A 17,101-nucleotide genomic window follows, 5' to 3' on the forward strand; every position below is an offset into this window, starting at 1 on the left:
CTCGACGCCCGCCTTGCGGCATCTTAAGATCTTGCCTTCTTAACAGATCTTGAATTTTTGATTAGTTTGGCTGTGATAAAAGCTGCTCTGGTGTTTTTTGAATATTGTGGATAGTTTTCTTAAAAAGGATTTTATTTTCTCAATTTTGGCGAAATTTTATGCTTAACCTTCTTCAATGAGAGAGGTAAGTTTTTAAAGAATGTTAATTTATAATCTAGTTGCCTTTTATGGTCATTTGTGGAAAGCCCAGAGCCTATATCTGGCCCCATTACTGAGGGGATGGAGCTGGGACGTAACTATCAGGATAGTAACCATGATATTTGGAAACAGTGTGGCACGAGGAATCGAATAGCACTATTCTTTTATTTAGCCGAGTAATTAGTTCTGAACGGGAGTAAAATTCTAGATAAGTTCCTGTAAAATTCTGCGGTTTAAAATCTTACTGAAATAATAGGAATCGTACTATAGCCAATATAAAGAAGAGTGAAGACCCAAATAAAGGTAAAAGTTTTGGTAATTTTTTCGATTAACTCACTAATGAGATAGCTAAGAAATTGACGTGACTTGAGAATCCGAATTTCATCCTGAATCCAGATATAACATTCATTTCTGTGGGGGTACTTAAGTGTTGTGGCGAACACACTGTTGTTTTGACCCGAGTAGAACCGGTTTCCCTGTCTGTATTTACTGATAGGCCTAATTACCTTTCTCTAAGAAAACAATTCTTACTCCTAATATGCAAAATTGTCATAGTTAACACATTTTGCAGGTTGAGAACCTTTATCTTCACTTCTATCCTTGTTTTTCCAGATTTCTAAAAAATTAATGAATTTCTTAGAACCAATATCCTATATTTACAGAGTATATAGGCTACGCCCACCCCCTAATATGCAAATATATACCCAAAATTGCATCCTGAATCTAAATATAACATTCATTTGCATGACAAATGGACTTTACCCCCATATTAGCCGTATGGTGGATATCCATTTTAATTAACTATTTAATATATGGAGTTGCTTAGGTTAGATATTTAATATGATGCGTTTAACTGGATATTTTGGACACATATACAGTGTCCATCATCAGCAGTCTCTTAGTTTTAACTGCTGATGATGGACACTGTATATGTGTCCGAAATATCCAGTTAAAAATTTTATATTTGTTTCACTGTCGATTAAAAGGTTTCATCCCTATTTTGAACTGTTATATTTTAGGATTAACCTAACTTCACTTCTTGGGTGTGGTTGCTATATAGTATTTCCGTAAGAAGTGACCTTTACCAATCCCCCTCCACCCAATGTGCAAATATATACCTTGAGTTATATATATATATATATATATATATATATATATATATATATATATATATATATATATATATATATATATATATATATGCACTGAATTCTGGGTAAATCATAATTAAACATTATGTCAAAATAATGCAAAATGTGTTGCATGTATATAATTCAGGGTAGGCTAGCTGCCTGCAGATTCGGGATAGTGGGGGTAAAGTTTATTTTTGACGGTAACATAGGTTAATTTTGGATTCTGGATAAAATTCTGATTCTAAAGAAATATCTATTTTTAAGCTATCTCATTAGTAAGTTAATCTGAAAATTCACCAAACTTGTTTTTTGTCAAAATTTAGATAGGAAAATCCGAAATTCAAAAGATGTCATCTGTGTGATCTTCAAATCTCTAGGAATAATTAAACGACTTGATTCATGATAGTAGCTTTATAATACCGTCATGTGATATTCAACCATGGATTCATTCCAAGAAATTTTATTACCATGGATTCATTCCAAGAAATTTTATTACCATGGATTCATTCCAAGAAATTTTATTACCATGGATTCATTCCAAGAAATTTTATTACCATGGATTCATTCCAAGAAATTTTATTACCATGGATTCATTCCAAGAAATTTTTATTACCATGGATTCATTCCAAGAAATTTTATTACCATGGATTCATTCCAATAAATTTTATTACCATGGATTCATTCCAAGAAATTTTATTCACCTAACTCAGCTTCTTTCAAAGATAGCAAGAAGCCTTCAACTAGAAATTTACCAAGATCCCAAGTCTTGGCCCATAAGCATTCAAGCGAATTGTTGTGGGCCATCAAAATTCATTTGTTTAAACTTTTATTGTATTTGGGGTGCAAAATACAAAACTTACTTTTTTTTAAACCAAGGCACATTAAATGCGAGAACGGGAGTGAAAATTCGCATAATTGACATGTTATTTTTTTTTTAGATTTGCTGAGAACCAAGATAAAAGCTTCGCTTCTTTTTATTTTTGGCAATCTTGTTAGAGAAATTACGATCTAAACTAGGCTAGCTACGATAAGAGCAAAACGGTTAGGTTACTTTATTATCATAGGTATAACTTCGTTAATTGTTATAATATGGGTGTCTTTCAAGTCCCTATCCAGGATTTTTTTTCAGGCTGGGGGGGGGGGGGTACACAAAAATCAAAACGCATAAAAAAAATTGTATGCATTTTTGTTACGTTTTTATGAGTCAGACAAAAATTTCCGAGGGGAGGGGGGTTTACACCTCTAATTCCCCCTGGATACGGCCCTGGTCCCTCCAATCTAATTCAATCCTCACTGGTTTTCGGGTAATCGAATTTTCACCAACTTTAAAGGGCTCTCATCAGAACGTTAGAAGAAGTTAGAATAACATCAATATTGCAAAATACGTATGATTATCAAGTAAAAACAGCTTACGGTGATTAGACTAAATTAGACATATTATGAAAAAAATTGAAAATAAATATTATTATGACATATTATATGTCGTATTATACATATTTTCATAAACATATTATGAAAAAAATTGGTGATTAGACATATTATGAAAAAAATATTAAAGAAACTTAAAGGATTTTTCTTAGAGTAAATTATACAAATTCATATAGTTTAGCCAGGGAGAAAGTGAATGCATCATTTGATGCCTTTTTTATACTCTTCCCAAATTCAATAATCGCTTCTGGGGCAAATACTATTTTGAGCCCTTAAAGAGTCTCAAAAGCTCATAGTAACGAAAATTTTAAAAATGTGTTTCTAAGAAAACTGTCTAGTGAGGAAAAATTGTCATTTGTAGCTGATTTGGGGATGGTAATTATTATCTTTATTAGTCTTAATAGTAAGACGTTATTTTGCCTGTTGCCCCTATATGAGCCTGAAACCCCTTGAAAAGGCGTTGCTGCAAAACAAAAAGTACACCATTGGAATCAATATTGTTGAAGACTCTAGATGGGAAACTTACACCCCGCCCCCCTGAACAAGAAGGAAAACAAAAATTTTCCATGGGTAGTACTGATGCGCCCCCTTTTTCTTTTATTTCATTTTTTTCTTTTTTTTTCTCTTGGTAATAGGGGGCACTAAAATATCATAGAGAGTTGTTTAAAGCCTCTTTTAAAAGATAACTTTTATATCTAATTAGTTTTAAACTAATTCCTTAACTTCGAATCATAGTCTGAAAACTATAGACAGGGTAATAAGTTACCTTATGGGGCCCTTTTAAGGGTTCAAAACGAACTTGCCGCTGAGATGATTGAGGAATATGTAAAGAGCATAACAAAGGCATCCAGTGATTATTAACAAATAAATTAACAAACAAATAAATTAATAAATTATACTAATATATATATATACTATATATTACTAAAAAAGTAATATATACTTTTTTATATATAATATATACTAAAAAAGATCAAATCATCCAAAATGTTCTGGTAGGAATTTCCAAGGAATTATTAAGCAAAAAGTCAGCTATGTATCCGCGAATTCCACATAGTTTAGTACTAACTATAGACCCAAAATGTTTCAGTGCACACTTGATATTTAAAAATTCATTTACCCAAAAAGTTTGAATGAATTATTTAAATATACTACACAGAAAAAACATAGGAAAACAGTGATCTGCCTGTTCTCAGGTGCCCTCCTCTTTGAGGCAACCTCATTGAAACAGCTCAAATTGCCACCGTATGAATTTCAAGGAGGATAAGAATGCTCAGATCATAAACTAGTAACATCCTCCCCAAAAAAAGACGAGGTAATTGTAAATTGTTACCCACAACCCAAAACAAATCCTTAAAGAACCAAATTCTCGCCCTACATTGCCAAACTATCTCCATTTGTTGTTGCTATCTGGAATATGACTTGTTTAGATGTTTAAATCCAACAGATCACTGTAAAGAGCTGAAATTGACAACAACTCGTGCCAATAGTAACCGAAACCCTCAAAAAAGGAGGTTTGGTAATAATATATTAAAAAAGCCTTTTTACATTGTTCTAACTATGTAAAACTGATTAAGTTTAATGTTACTAACCAAAAGTTAAGAGCCTAGAAGATTTGCCTGACTTTTCAAGAAAGGGAGAAACAAACCCCAAAAAAGGAACTATCTTGATGATAGCTCTGCCATTAAATTCAGCATATCAGAAAATCCAGTTGCAGAGGTTTCAAGTCCCTTCCTAGAAAACTGTTTTTTTGTGAGAACCTTGGTCACGGATGTTGTGACCTTTTCTTCAAAGATAATTTCTTTCCAAGGTTCACGGATGCCGTATAATGGATGCCTTGGTCACGGTTTGTTTGTTTGTTTTTCTATTTGCTTGTTTTATTTCTTTAGCGGTGATTGTATCAAACCGGTAACCTTAGAATATTAGGAGAGGGTTCTTTCAAATGGAAATTCAAACATCTAGTGCCCTTTTTATGTAGAAAAAGAAACTGTGTCATAGAAGAGTTATGTTTCGCAAAACAGTTGTGTATCGCAAACTGTTTTGTCATTGGCAAAAACAGTGCCAAGAAACAGTCGAGTCTAAATTCTGACATATCCAATCAATTTGAAATTTGAAAAAAACTTGAGTATCTCGGTTCAGATTCAGTAATGCCGGACGGTGGCGCACTTGTTCCAAGGACTGCACTTGGGCCATACTAGTTTATGTTTACAATTTGTTTGAAGCTTCATTTAAGTAAGGTGTTTCATTTGAGGCTTGATAAATTATTCAAAGGGGTTACACATATGCTATTATAGAGGAGGGCCTCTAAATCTGTTGTGTAAGTGGGGTAGAAGCCTGAACCCGTAAAAATGATGTTTTATGCCCAATCCTTTTTACTCTCAGATTACCCTTCAGATTGATATAGAAGGAGGCATGGGAGGAGGAGGTAGCGATGCCCAGTAATTCCCATTCCAAAGAATATTTTAAGACTAAGTCTGTATTATGGGTGATGTAGGCAGATGCCACCTCTTTTAATGCTGTACTAGGTTTTGAGGTAAAGGAAGCTTCGCTTACATTTAAAACAGCCTCAGATTAAACAGTTGGTTTAACAAATTGTAAATGAAGAGCGACCATTGTCAATAAATAGCGGAGTTCTAAAAACTAAGTTTGGATTGCAATATATGCAATAACATAGTCTATTATTTATCCCAATTCCAAAGTTGCCACTTCTGTTAGTTTTAAAGTTTCTTATCAAAAGCCATTCGCAAACTTAAAGTTGTACAGTTTCATAAACAGGAAATAAACTCCCTCAAAAAGGATCACGCTTATAGGTTTTCCCCCTTGGGTGATTATATCAAACCAGTAGTCTTAAATTACCGAAAGAGGGTTCATTCACATGAATATTTAAAAAGCTAGTGGTCTTTTCAATAAAAAAAAGAGGTTGGACCGCAGAAAAATGCTGCTTTCTAGCATTCTGGCCCGTAAAACACCAAGCCTGGCCTGTATATGACCAAAATATTACTGCGCAACATCTGTTAACAAATGCGCAGTCTACAAAAAATGAGCTGCTATTACAAACCATTTATCGAATAAAGTAACGGCTATGGAGTATCGCATATTTTCACTATCTATCAGTGTTGCCAACTTAGGTCCATGAATGTGTCCCCTGAGCATCCAAAAATGTGTCATTTTTCAAACAGTTCGTGATAAAGAAACTTTAAGGTTAGTGATAACGAACTGTAAGGTTCGTGATAACGAACAGTTCGTGTAAGGAGCGACCCGGCTCAATAGTAACCAAAACTCTAAAAATAGGATTTTGGTCCCAATAGCTACATCAAAAGAATCGCATTTTAATGCTGATTTTAAATATATAAGTTTCATCAAGTTTAGTCTTACCCATCAAAAGTTACGAGCCTAAGAAAATTTTCCTTATTTTAGAAAATAGGGGGAAACATCCCCTAAAAGTCATAGAATCTTAACGAAAATCACACCATCAGGTTCAGAACATCAGAGAACCCTACTGTAGAAGTTTTAAGCCTCTATCTACAAAAATGTGGAATTTTGTATTTTTTGCCAGAAGGCAGATCACGGATGCGTGTTAATTTGTTGTTTTTTTCCCCAGGGCTGATCGTATCGACCCAGTGGTCCTAGAATCTTGCGAGAGGGCTCATTCTAACGAGAATGAAAAGTTCTAGTGCTCCTTTTAAGTGACCAAAATAATTTGAGGGCACCTAGGCCCCCTCCCACGCTAATTATTTTCTCAAAGTCACCGGATCAAAATTCTGAGATAGCCATTTTATTCAGCGTAGTCGAAAAACCTTATAACTATGTCTTTGGAGACGACTTACTCCTCCACAGTCCCCGTGGGAGGGGCTACAAGTTAAAAACTTTGACCAGTGCTTACATGTAGTAGTAATGGTGATTCGGTGAAGGGAGTACAGGATTTTCTTGCACTATTTAAAAATTGACTCTTTTTTTAAATGTCACCCCATATACATATACACACCACATATACGTAACAAAAAACTATTTAAAAAGAACAATGAAAAAATAAATATGAAAAAGTTTTTTCAACTGAACCCCCCCCCCCCCCCCCATATACGTAACAAAAACATGAGAATACAGAAGTTCTTTACGTAAGCTAATTTGTAAGTTACGTATATCTTTTACTAATAAAAACATTCGTAAAAAATTAGAAGTTCTAGTTGCCTTTTTAAGTAACCAAAAAATCTGAGGGCAACTAGGCCTCCTCCCCCGCTCTTTTTTTTCTCAGAATCATTCAATCAAAAAGCCATTTAGCCAAAAAAATAAATGGGCAAATTTCGTTTTAATTATTCATCAGCGGAGAGCCAAAATCAAAACATTCATTGATTCAAAAACGTTCAGAAATTAAACAAAAAAAGACAAGTTTTTTTAACTGAAAGTAAGGAGCGACATTAAAACTTAAAACGAACAGAAATTGCTTCGTATGTGAAAGGGGCTGCCTCCTCATCAACGCCCCGCTCTTTACGCTAGAGTTTTTTACTGTTTTAAAAAGTAGAGTTAAGAGAAAGAGTCAAACTTTAAGAGAAACAGAAAGAGTTTACAATGGTATTGAAAACTAACAGAAATAAAATTAAAAAAAGTTTATGAAGCGAAAATAAAGAAAGGCATCAAAAGGCTCTTTTTTACCCTAAACTTTAAATTTTTATGGCCAATGCTTTAACGGTCAGTCAGCCGGGTATCCAAAACAATCCTTAGGTAATTTCTCTGGAAAACCCCTAGCAAATCTTCATCTACTTTTTAGAGCGCCAATGCTTCAGAACCATGTTGGTTTGCAGACTTATCATCCTATTCTTGCAAACCTTTTGCAACTGTAACACTCTGAGCTTTGGCTATTCTATTTTTAACATCTTTACTGCTCCCATCGTCTTTACTAATAATACTACCGAGGTAAATGAATTTGTGCCTTTGTGACTTAGTCTTCTTGACATTAATTTTTAAGCCTATTCCAGTATTCTGAACTCGCAAAACCTCTAAAAGCTCATTCATTTTGCTCACACTTGCACTTTCAATTACCTATTAACTACCCCTCCCCCCAAAAACAAAATCTTTCCGTAGATCGCCATAAAGTTTTTGTTCAAAGAGTAGGGGGTCAAGGAGTGGGTACCTGGATTCCATCCGTTTTATATTTATCTATATCCATAACGCATATACCCTCTCCGGCTTTTGGAACAAAAAATTCAGAGGCGGATATTCAGATGTGTACACCACTTCAGAGCCTCAACTATCTTCCGCACGAAAGTACTGGATCCGCTTGAAATCTGCACGCTAGAAAATCGTTCAAGTAACTTTAAACTATTGACTTTTACAGTCCAAGTGCCAGGAGATTTTAAAGTTTCAGAGTATGTGATTCCCTAAACTATTAACTTTTGATGCCTACTAATCCTAGACTGTAACGGTCAAAGGTCAGTGACGTGGTGAAGTTACGTATATTCCGTTAGTGACGTATATTCCGTTCTATATGTTCCATATATCCATCCGTTTTATATTTTAATGTGGCTCTTTGCGTATGTTTTAAGAATTTCTTTTTTCATTTAGTTGGTTTAAAAGTTCATTTTTTAATTAATTTTCACCTATCCTGTTTTAAAATTTTGAGTGACAAATTTCTGCGTTTTTTGCTTTAAATTCAAAGTGGCAGTTTATGTGGGAAAAATGGGTGAAAATGTGAAAGTCTGAAGTAAAATGTGAAAGTAAGATGTTAAGCTTATAAGAAAAAGTATGACAAGTACTTTTTACGAACCATAAAAATCAGTACTTTGTACTAATACGAAAGTACTTCGGACTAGAATAACTTGGTATTAACGAAAATAATAATAATATCAAATATAGAAAATTGTATCTCAGTGTCTTACTCGTATAACAAATACAAAAAAGCTTCGTATCTTATTTCTTCCTCAAGATACCAACGAGTCTCTCGACATTAAAACATCGTACGTTAAAAATAATGTTCAACGTTAAAAGTCTACTAAAACATTAATTTTAAAAATAAAGTATCTTGTATTAGTCCAATTTTCATAATTTAAAATTCTGTGCCATTCTTCATCAATATCATCAAAGCAGTACGGAGGCTTAAATCCGTAATTGTGATTTAGAAAAAATTATGTTTAGAACAAAAAAAATAATAATAAAATATAAAAAACAACATGGGAAACTGATAAGATTGAAAGCGATGCGTTTTTTAAATCTCCTGTAAAACTTATGTCTTTCGCCATAAAGCCTTTTAAACTATCGGAGCTGATTTTTGTACAAAATAACGAGTAAATTCAATTTGAAGATTTAAGGATCTGGAAATCTAAGAAAATCTTGCCAAACTATGTCTGGAAACATTGTAATATGTTCCGTAAATCATCCTGCTGATAACCAAGGGACTACGTGCTACGCTTGGTCTGTATGGCCTTTCCAGTGTGCATACGAAAACAAAGCTTATCCTCGGCCGCATTTAAGGTTTATGCTCCCTCTGCAAATTTTTGGTATGCTAATTGCTTTTACAGTCCCACAGCTTCAAGGCTTAGACGAAAATTTTGCTATCTCTCGTCATCCAAGACTCGGCTAATTCCATCCAACGTAATAATTTTTTTAAATGTACTTGGTTTTTTCGTCAGATTGAAAATACGTGGGTAATACCCAAAATAAATCCATTTTTTTATTTTGAAGCAAGATTAAAGTATATTGATAGATATGAAATTAGAAAATGTGATGATACAAGTGCCTTGTCCTTTTGGTTCAAGCTATGCCTTTCGGCTTGTTGTACAATTGATTTTTTTTTGGGGGGGGGGCTTGAACCTTAAACTCTGACAATAATTTTGTAGGTACTAATTTTCAATATGTGAACTGCCCAGCGTCCATCATATTAGTTTGACTGGATTCCAGATTACTGAAAAGAATAAGAGAATAAGTTTTTCAAAGGAATGTAAAGAGCTACATTAAATCTAACCCGAGAAGAGGTATAGTCAAGTAGTAATCAAGTATAAAGAAAATATAAATCACAATCAATAACTAAGTGAAAATTAAAACGAACAGAAATTACAATAAATAATCAAGTTAAATTCAACGTGAACGAAAACTACCACAGACACTAGTAGGGCTAACGCCAATTATGCTTTGTAAAGGCCAAAACTTCGTTTGCACTTCAATGAAAACAAAATAAATTTTAAACCTTTTCATTTTTATAAAGTTAATAAATACAAAATTGCTTCGGCTTTCAGGAACGAATATCATTGTATGTATTATACTGTCCATCTGTAATTCATTAGACTTTTCAATAATCTCTCTTGTTGATTTTTTCATGTTTTCTTTCTTTTTTTATTAATTAAAAAAAAAAAACTAGTGTTTTTTAACTGAAAGTAAGGAGCGACATTAAAACTTAAAACGAACAGAAAATACTCCGTATATCCCCTCCGCAATCCCTCTCTCTTTACGCTAAAGCTTTTAATTATTTTAAAAAGTGGAATTGTGGCAAAGAGTGAAACTTTAGCGTAAAGAGCGAGGGATTGCGGAGGGGACAACCCATTTCAAATACGGAGTATTTTCTGTTGGTTTTAAGTTTTAATGTCGCTCCTTACTTTCAGTTAAAAAAACTAGTTTTTTTTTTAATTTATGAACGTTTTTGAATTAATGCATGTTTGATTTTGGCTCTCCGCACATAAATTATTAAAATGAAATTTGTATATTAGTTCTTTTTTTGGCAAAATGGCTTTCTCTTAGTTTTGATCCGACAATTTTGAGAAATAAGGGGTGGGGAAGGAGGCCTAGTTGCCCTCCAATTTTTCGGTTACTTAAAAAGGCAACTAGAACTTTTAATTTTTAACGAACGTTTTTATTAGTAAAACATATATGTAACTTAAAAATTAACCTACGTAACAAACTTTTATATTCTTATATTTTTATTATAAGAATCGTTAATACCTCGCTCTTTACACTAAATCATAAGTATTGCCCCAATTCTTTAAGAATGACCCCTGAATCAAAAGGCCGTAGAATAAATAGTTGAAATTACTAAAAATACTTTAGCATAAAGAGCGAGGTATTTATCTCCTCCTAAATACCTCGCTCTTTATGCTAAAGTATTTTTAGAACCCTCATATGCGTAATAATCTCTGTTCGTTTTAAGTTTCAATGCTACTCCTTACTTTCAATTGAAAAAACGTTTTCATGTTTATGTTTTCATTTTTTTTTATAGTAATGCTAGAAAATCCTTTTCATTGAATTTTTCTTCCCCCATGACATATTCCTCCAAGGAAAGATCCTCCCACATAGCCCCCTCCCCTTAACCTTAGTTACTTAGTCGATACGATAACCCCTGGGAAAAAAAAAACAAATAAACACGCACCCGTAATTTGTCTTCTGGCAAAAAATACGAAACTCCACATTTTTGTAGATAGGAGCTTGAAATTTTTGCTATACGAGTTCTCTGATACACCGAATGGGATGGTGTGATTTTCGTTAAGATTCTATGACTTTTAGGGGGTGTTTCCCCCTATTTTCCAAAATAAGGCAAATTTTCACAGGCTCGTAACTTTTGATGACAAAGACTAAATTTGATGAAACTTATATATTTAGAATCAGCATGAAAATACCATTCTATTGATGTATCTTTTAGCATCAAAATTTTAGAATAAAAATTTAGCATCCATTTTTTAGAGTTTCGTTTACTATTGAGCCGGGTTGCTCCTTACTACAATTCGTTACCACGAACTGTTTGATTAATACTCTTAGCCTTAGTATTAGTTGCAATAGAAGTAATAGTTGAAGTAATAGTAGTAGTATTAGTAATAGTGGCTACATTTTACTTTTTGGTCAATTGATCTTCCCTCAAAGTATTCCCAGCAAGTTCCAACTTAATAACCTAAGCCATTCCTAAAAAAACACCCTTCTGACAACCTGTATGCACATAGCTTGTTCTGATTTAGCTCAATTTTCTCTTAAATATTATCTTAACTATTCACATTCATACCCATAGCCTTAGTAGTAATAGTACCATATTAGCAGTTGTAGTAGTACTAGTACTGTATTAGTAGTAGTAGTAACAGTAACATTAGTAGTATGCACGTATTGTCTTTTGGTCTGTTGCACATCCCCCTCATCATGCCCTGGAAGTTACAGCTTGATACGGTATGCCTTACTAAGATTTTGCTGACATGCCCTTTTGACAATCTGCATTCACATGGTATGTTTTGATTTAGGTCAAATTTTCGTTAACATTTTCTCAAATTTTCACCTAATTATTCTCAACCCTAATAGTAGTCGCTATAGAACAGTAGATCTAGTATCAGTAGCTGTAGCACTAGTAGTAGCATTAGTAGCAGCAGCAGTAGTAGTACTAGCGTACAAATTTTGCCTTTTTGGTCAATTGACCATCCCCCTCGTCATTCCCTGAAAGTTTCAACTTAATGCTTCTAGTCATTCCTGAGTTTCGCCCTTTTGACGACCAGTAAGTACATAGGCTATTGTGTTTTGATTTAGTTCAACACAAAAAACTAAAAAAGCTAAAAAACTAAAAAAAACTAAAAAAAGGTAAAAATCTAATAACTAAAAAAAACTGAAAAAAATAAAAAAAGGCAAAAACTACAAAAAAAATAAAAACTAATAAAAAAACTAAAAAAGCTAAAAAACTAAAAAAACTAAAAAAAACTAAAAAAAACTAAAAAAAGGTAAAAAACTAAAAAAAACTAAAAACTAAAAAAGAAAAAAACTAAAAAAAAGGAAAAAACTGAAAAATAAAAGAGAAAAAGAAAACTAAAAAAATATGAATAAATATATATAAAAATAAGTTGTTTGTGGGTTATGTCTGTCTGTCTGTATTGTTTTCCCATGGACCATTATATGTTGCATGTTCAAGAGTCGGTAAACCTGACAATCTATTTATATGCACAGACAATGGGACAGCAAAGAATGTTGTATATTCGCAAGTTTTACGTAGTTAAAAACATATATATATATATATATATATATATATATATATATATATATATATATATATATATAAAAATAAGTTGTCTGTGTGTGGATCTGTGGATGGATCAGGTGACGTCATGTTTCGGCTGACGTCATGAAATTAGTTGCCATCATTTTTGCTTTGAAGGTGACGTCATTCAAGTTATATAAGACATATGTTCGCCGTCATGTTTCGGCTGACGTCATGAAATTAGTTGCCATCATTTTTGCTTTGAAGGCGTGACGTCATTCAAGTTATATAAGACGTATGTTCGCGTAGAATTCTATTAATGCTTAAGTTTATAATGACTGATGAAGATGCTCAAAGAGTCTATGCCAAAAAACTTGCTGCTGATAGAGAAAGTCAGAAAAGAAAGCGTGCCGAGGAACTACCAGAGCAACGCGAAAGCAGACTTGCTGCTAAAAGAGAAAGTGAAAAAAGAAGGCGTGCCGAGGAACTACTAGAGCAACGCAGAAGCAGACTTGCTGCTAAAAGAGAAAGTGAAAAAAGAAGGCGTGCCGAGGAATCAAAAGACCAGCAGGGAAACAGGCTTGAGGCTGATAGAGAAAGAAAGAACAGAAAGCATGCCGAGGAACTACCAGAGCAACGCAGAAGCAGACTTGCTGCTAAAAGAGAAAGTGAAAAAAGAAGGCGTGCCGAGGAACTACTAGAGCAACGCAGAAGCAGACTTGCTGCTAAAAGAGAAAGTGAAAAAAGAAGGCGTGCCGAGGAATCAAAAGACCAGCAGGGAAACAGGCTTGCTGCTGATAGAGAAAGTAAGAAAAGAAAGCGTGCCGAGGAATCAGAGCAATCTGAAAGTTATCGCCTGGCATTCAGGTACAACCCAGTCGATGATTATAGCTTGAGTAGATGTGTTCAAATCGGGACAATGTCTAAAATTTGTCCCTATTGCAAGGCCTTGAAATTCAATGGTGAAACAATGGGAATGTGTTGCGCCTCAGGAAAAGTTAAACTTCCTCTATTGGCTGCACCACCAGAGCCATTGAAGACTTTCCTTACTGGAACTACGTCAGAATCTAAGCGTTTTTTGTCAAAAATCAGACAATACAACTCATGTTTCCAAATGACGTCGTTTGGAGCCCAAATCGAAAATCCAGATCAATTTATGTCTACTTTCAAAGTAAAAGGGCAAATTTATCATAAAGCAGGGTCCCTTCTACCATTCTCAGGCGAGAATCATAAATTTTTACAATTGTACTTCATCAGTGATAGAACTTCTGAATTGAATGCACGTTGCGAAATTTCTCCCAACGTTGAAAGGACAATCGTTTCCCAATTGCAACATCTTTTCCACGAAAATAATAAATTAGTGCGTCTGTTCAAAACAGCCATCGATTTGATGCCTACTGATACTCATAAAATTGTTATTTCCGCTGACAAAACGCCTCCTGGCCAATATGTGCGTAGATACAATGCTCCGACTATCGACGAAGTGGCAATCGTTATGGTCGGTGATCAGTTTTTACCTCGAGATATTATTCTACATAAGCGAAACGCTCAGTTGTTAAGAATTGCTGAAACTCATCGATGCTACGATGCCCTACAATATCCTATCATTTTTTGGGATGGAGCCGACGGCTATCACTTTAATATTAAATTGATGAATCCAGCCACTAACAAAGAAATGAATAAGAAATGCAGTGCAATGCATTATTATTCCTATAGACTAATGATTCGGCAGGATGAAGAAAATTATATTTTAAAATGCCGTGAATTGTTTCACCAATTTATGGTTGATATGTATGCTAAAATTGAATCAGAACGTTTGCTATATATCCGCCTGAATCAGACCAAGCTCCGCTCTGAACAATACATTTATTTGCGAGATGCAGTTATAAATGACGGTAATACCACAAACGTTGGAAGATTAACAATTTTACCTTCGTCATATGTTGGCAGTCCCCGTCATATGCATGAATATGCTCAAGATGCTATTGCGTATGTTCGTCTCTATGGTCGTCCAGATTTATTTATTACATTTACATGTAATCAATCTTGGGACGAGATACTGCAGCTTTTACTTCAAGGACAATCGGCGGTTCATAGGCATGACATTACGGCACGTGTCTTCCGGCAAAAGTTGAAATCACTGATAAACTACCTTGTAAAACATGAAGTGTTTGGGTCAGTGCGATGCTGGATGTACTCAGTGGAATGGCAAAAACGAGGTTTGCCACACGCACATATACTAATCTGGCTACATAAAAAAATTACTTCAAACGAAATTGATGATGTGATTTCCGCTGAAATACCTGATAAAAATGTCGATAAGGGGTTACATGATATTATTGTAAAAAATATGATACATGGACCTTGCGGTGCACTGAACGAAAATTCACCATGCATGGCCAAAGGAAGGTGCACAAAGCAATATCCTCGACTTTTAGTACCCAAAACAATTACTGGCAATGATGGTTACCCACAATATAGAAGAAGATCTACTGAAGATGGCGGTAAAACAGCAATAATAAAGAAGCGTAACGGTACCACCATCGAAGTAGATAACCAGTGGGTTGTTCCATATTCCCCTTTATTATCAAAAACATTTAATGCACACATAAACGTTGAATACTGTAACTCCGTAAAGGCAATCAAATACATATGTAAATACGTCAACAAAGGCAGTGACATGGCAGTTTTTGGCTTGCAGTCCGAAATCAAAGATTTTGATGAAATCGGAGAATATCAGGCTGGAAGATACATAAGCAGTAATGAAGCTGTTTGGCGAATTCTTTCATTTCCGATACATGAACGTAGTCCAGCTGTTGTTCACTTAGCGGTACATTTACAGAATGGTCAACGTGTTTATTTCACGGAAACCAACGTGCAACAAAGAGTCCTGAATCCACCGGATACAACATTAACAGCTTTTTTTTCGCTTTGCAAAAATGATTCTTTTGCGAAAAAACTGCTGTATACTGAAGTGCCTTCGTATTACACGTGGAATACTAAAAATAAAGTATTTGAACGTCGAAAACAGGGTAAGTCAGTCGACGGCCAACCTACCATCTTCAAAGATACCACGATAGGAAGACTCTACACCGTTCACCCCAATCAACATGAATGCTTCTTTCTACGCCTGCTTTTGGTGAATGTACCCGGTCCGACATCCTTTGAGTATTTGAGGACTGTAAATGGTACTATACATGACACTTACCGTAGTGCATGCCAAGCTCTGAATTTATTGGAGAATGACCAACACTGGGATAACTGCATCAATGACGCGTGCGAAACGTCAACCCCAAGTCAAATTCGTGCATTGTTTGGCATCATTTTAACAACTTGCTCTCCATCAGCTCCTACAGATTTATGGGAAAAATATAAGTCAAAAATGTCCGAAGATATACTTCATCGAAAACAGTTAGAGACGTCAGACATGACTTTTGATTTTACACCAGAAATTTATAACTACACTTTAGTTGTTATAGAAGATTTTTGCATAAGTATGGCAAACAAACCTCTTCAGGGTTTGGGAATGCCTTCACCTAACCGTATCGCTGCTGTTTCGACATGTGTAGAATTGGATCGTGAACAAAGTTACAGTACGAGTGATCTATTGTCGTATGTACAAAATAACATTTCCAAGTTAACGTCGGAACAAAAAGACATTTATGATACGATAATGCATTGTGTCGATAACAACGTTGGAGAAATTTTCTTTTTGGATGCGCCAGGAGGTACTGGTAAAACGTTTGTGATAAAACTGATTCTGGCATCAATTCGATCTAAAAATGATATAGCGTTGGCAATTGCGTCGTCCGGAATAGCCGCAACATTGCTGCCTGGTGGAAGAACTGCTCATTCCGCTTTGAAATTGCCTCTGAACTTGCATTCTACAGAAACTCCCACGTGCAATATTTCCAAATCATCTGGGATGGGTAAAGTATTGCAGCAATGCAAACTTATTATTTGGGATGAGTGCACAATGGCACACAAAAAATCGCTCGAGGCTCTGGATCAATGCTTGAAAGATTTGCGAGGGAAGTCGAAACCCTTTGGCAGCACCTTAATATTGCTTGCGGGAGATTTCAGGCAAACATTACCTATAATACCTAGATCAACTCCTGCAGACGAAATGAATGCTTGCCTGAAAAATTCTAATTTATGGGCACACGTAAAAACATTAAAATTAACTACAAATATGCGTGTCCGATTGCAAAACGATGACTCTGGTCAAACATTTTCAGATCAATTGCTGGCAATGGGAAACGGAAAGCTCCCAGTAGACTCAATTTCAGGACGTATACAACTACCTGCTGATTTCTGTAATTTAGTGACGTCCAAAAATGAATTGATTGAAAAAGTATTTCCGAATATTCTAAAAAATTATAAAAATAATAAATGGCTTAGTGAAAGAGCGATTCTC

General features: G+C 34.7%; 1 protein-coding gene across 1 annotated transcript in view; it reads left to right on the forward strand.

Moving 5' to 3' along the window:
• LOC136026061 (NAD(+) hydrolase sarm1-like) overlaps positions 1 to 17,101 on the forward strand; it is a gene marked incomplete in the record, with an annotated part of 166,228 nt that continues 149,127 nt past the window's right edge. Inside the window, 1 exon segment of the mRNA XM_065702247.1 lies at positions 1 to 184.

The sequence above is a fragment of the Artemia franciscana genome, chromosome 4 (assembly GCF_032884065.1).
Source record: "Artemia franciscana chromosome 4, ASM3288406v1, whole genome shotgun sequence".
NCBI classification, from domain to species: domain Eukaryota; kingdom Metazoa; phylum Arthropoda; class Branchiopoda; order Anostraca; family Artemiidae; genus Artemia; species Artemia franciscana.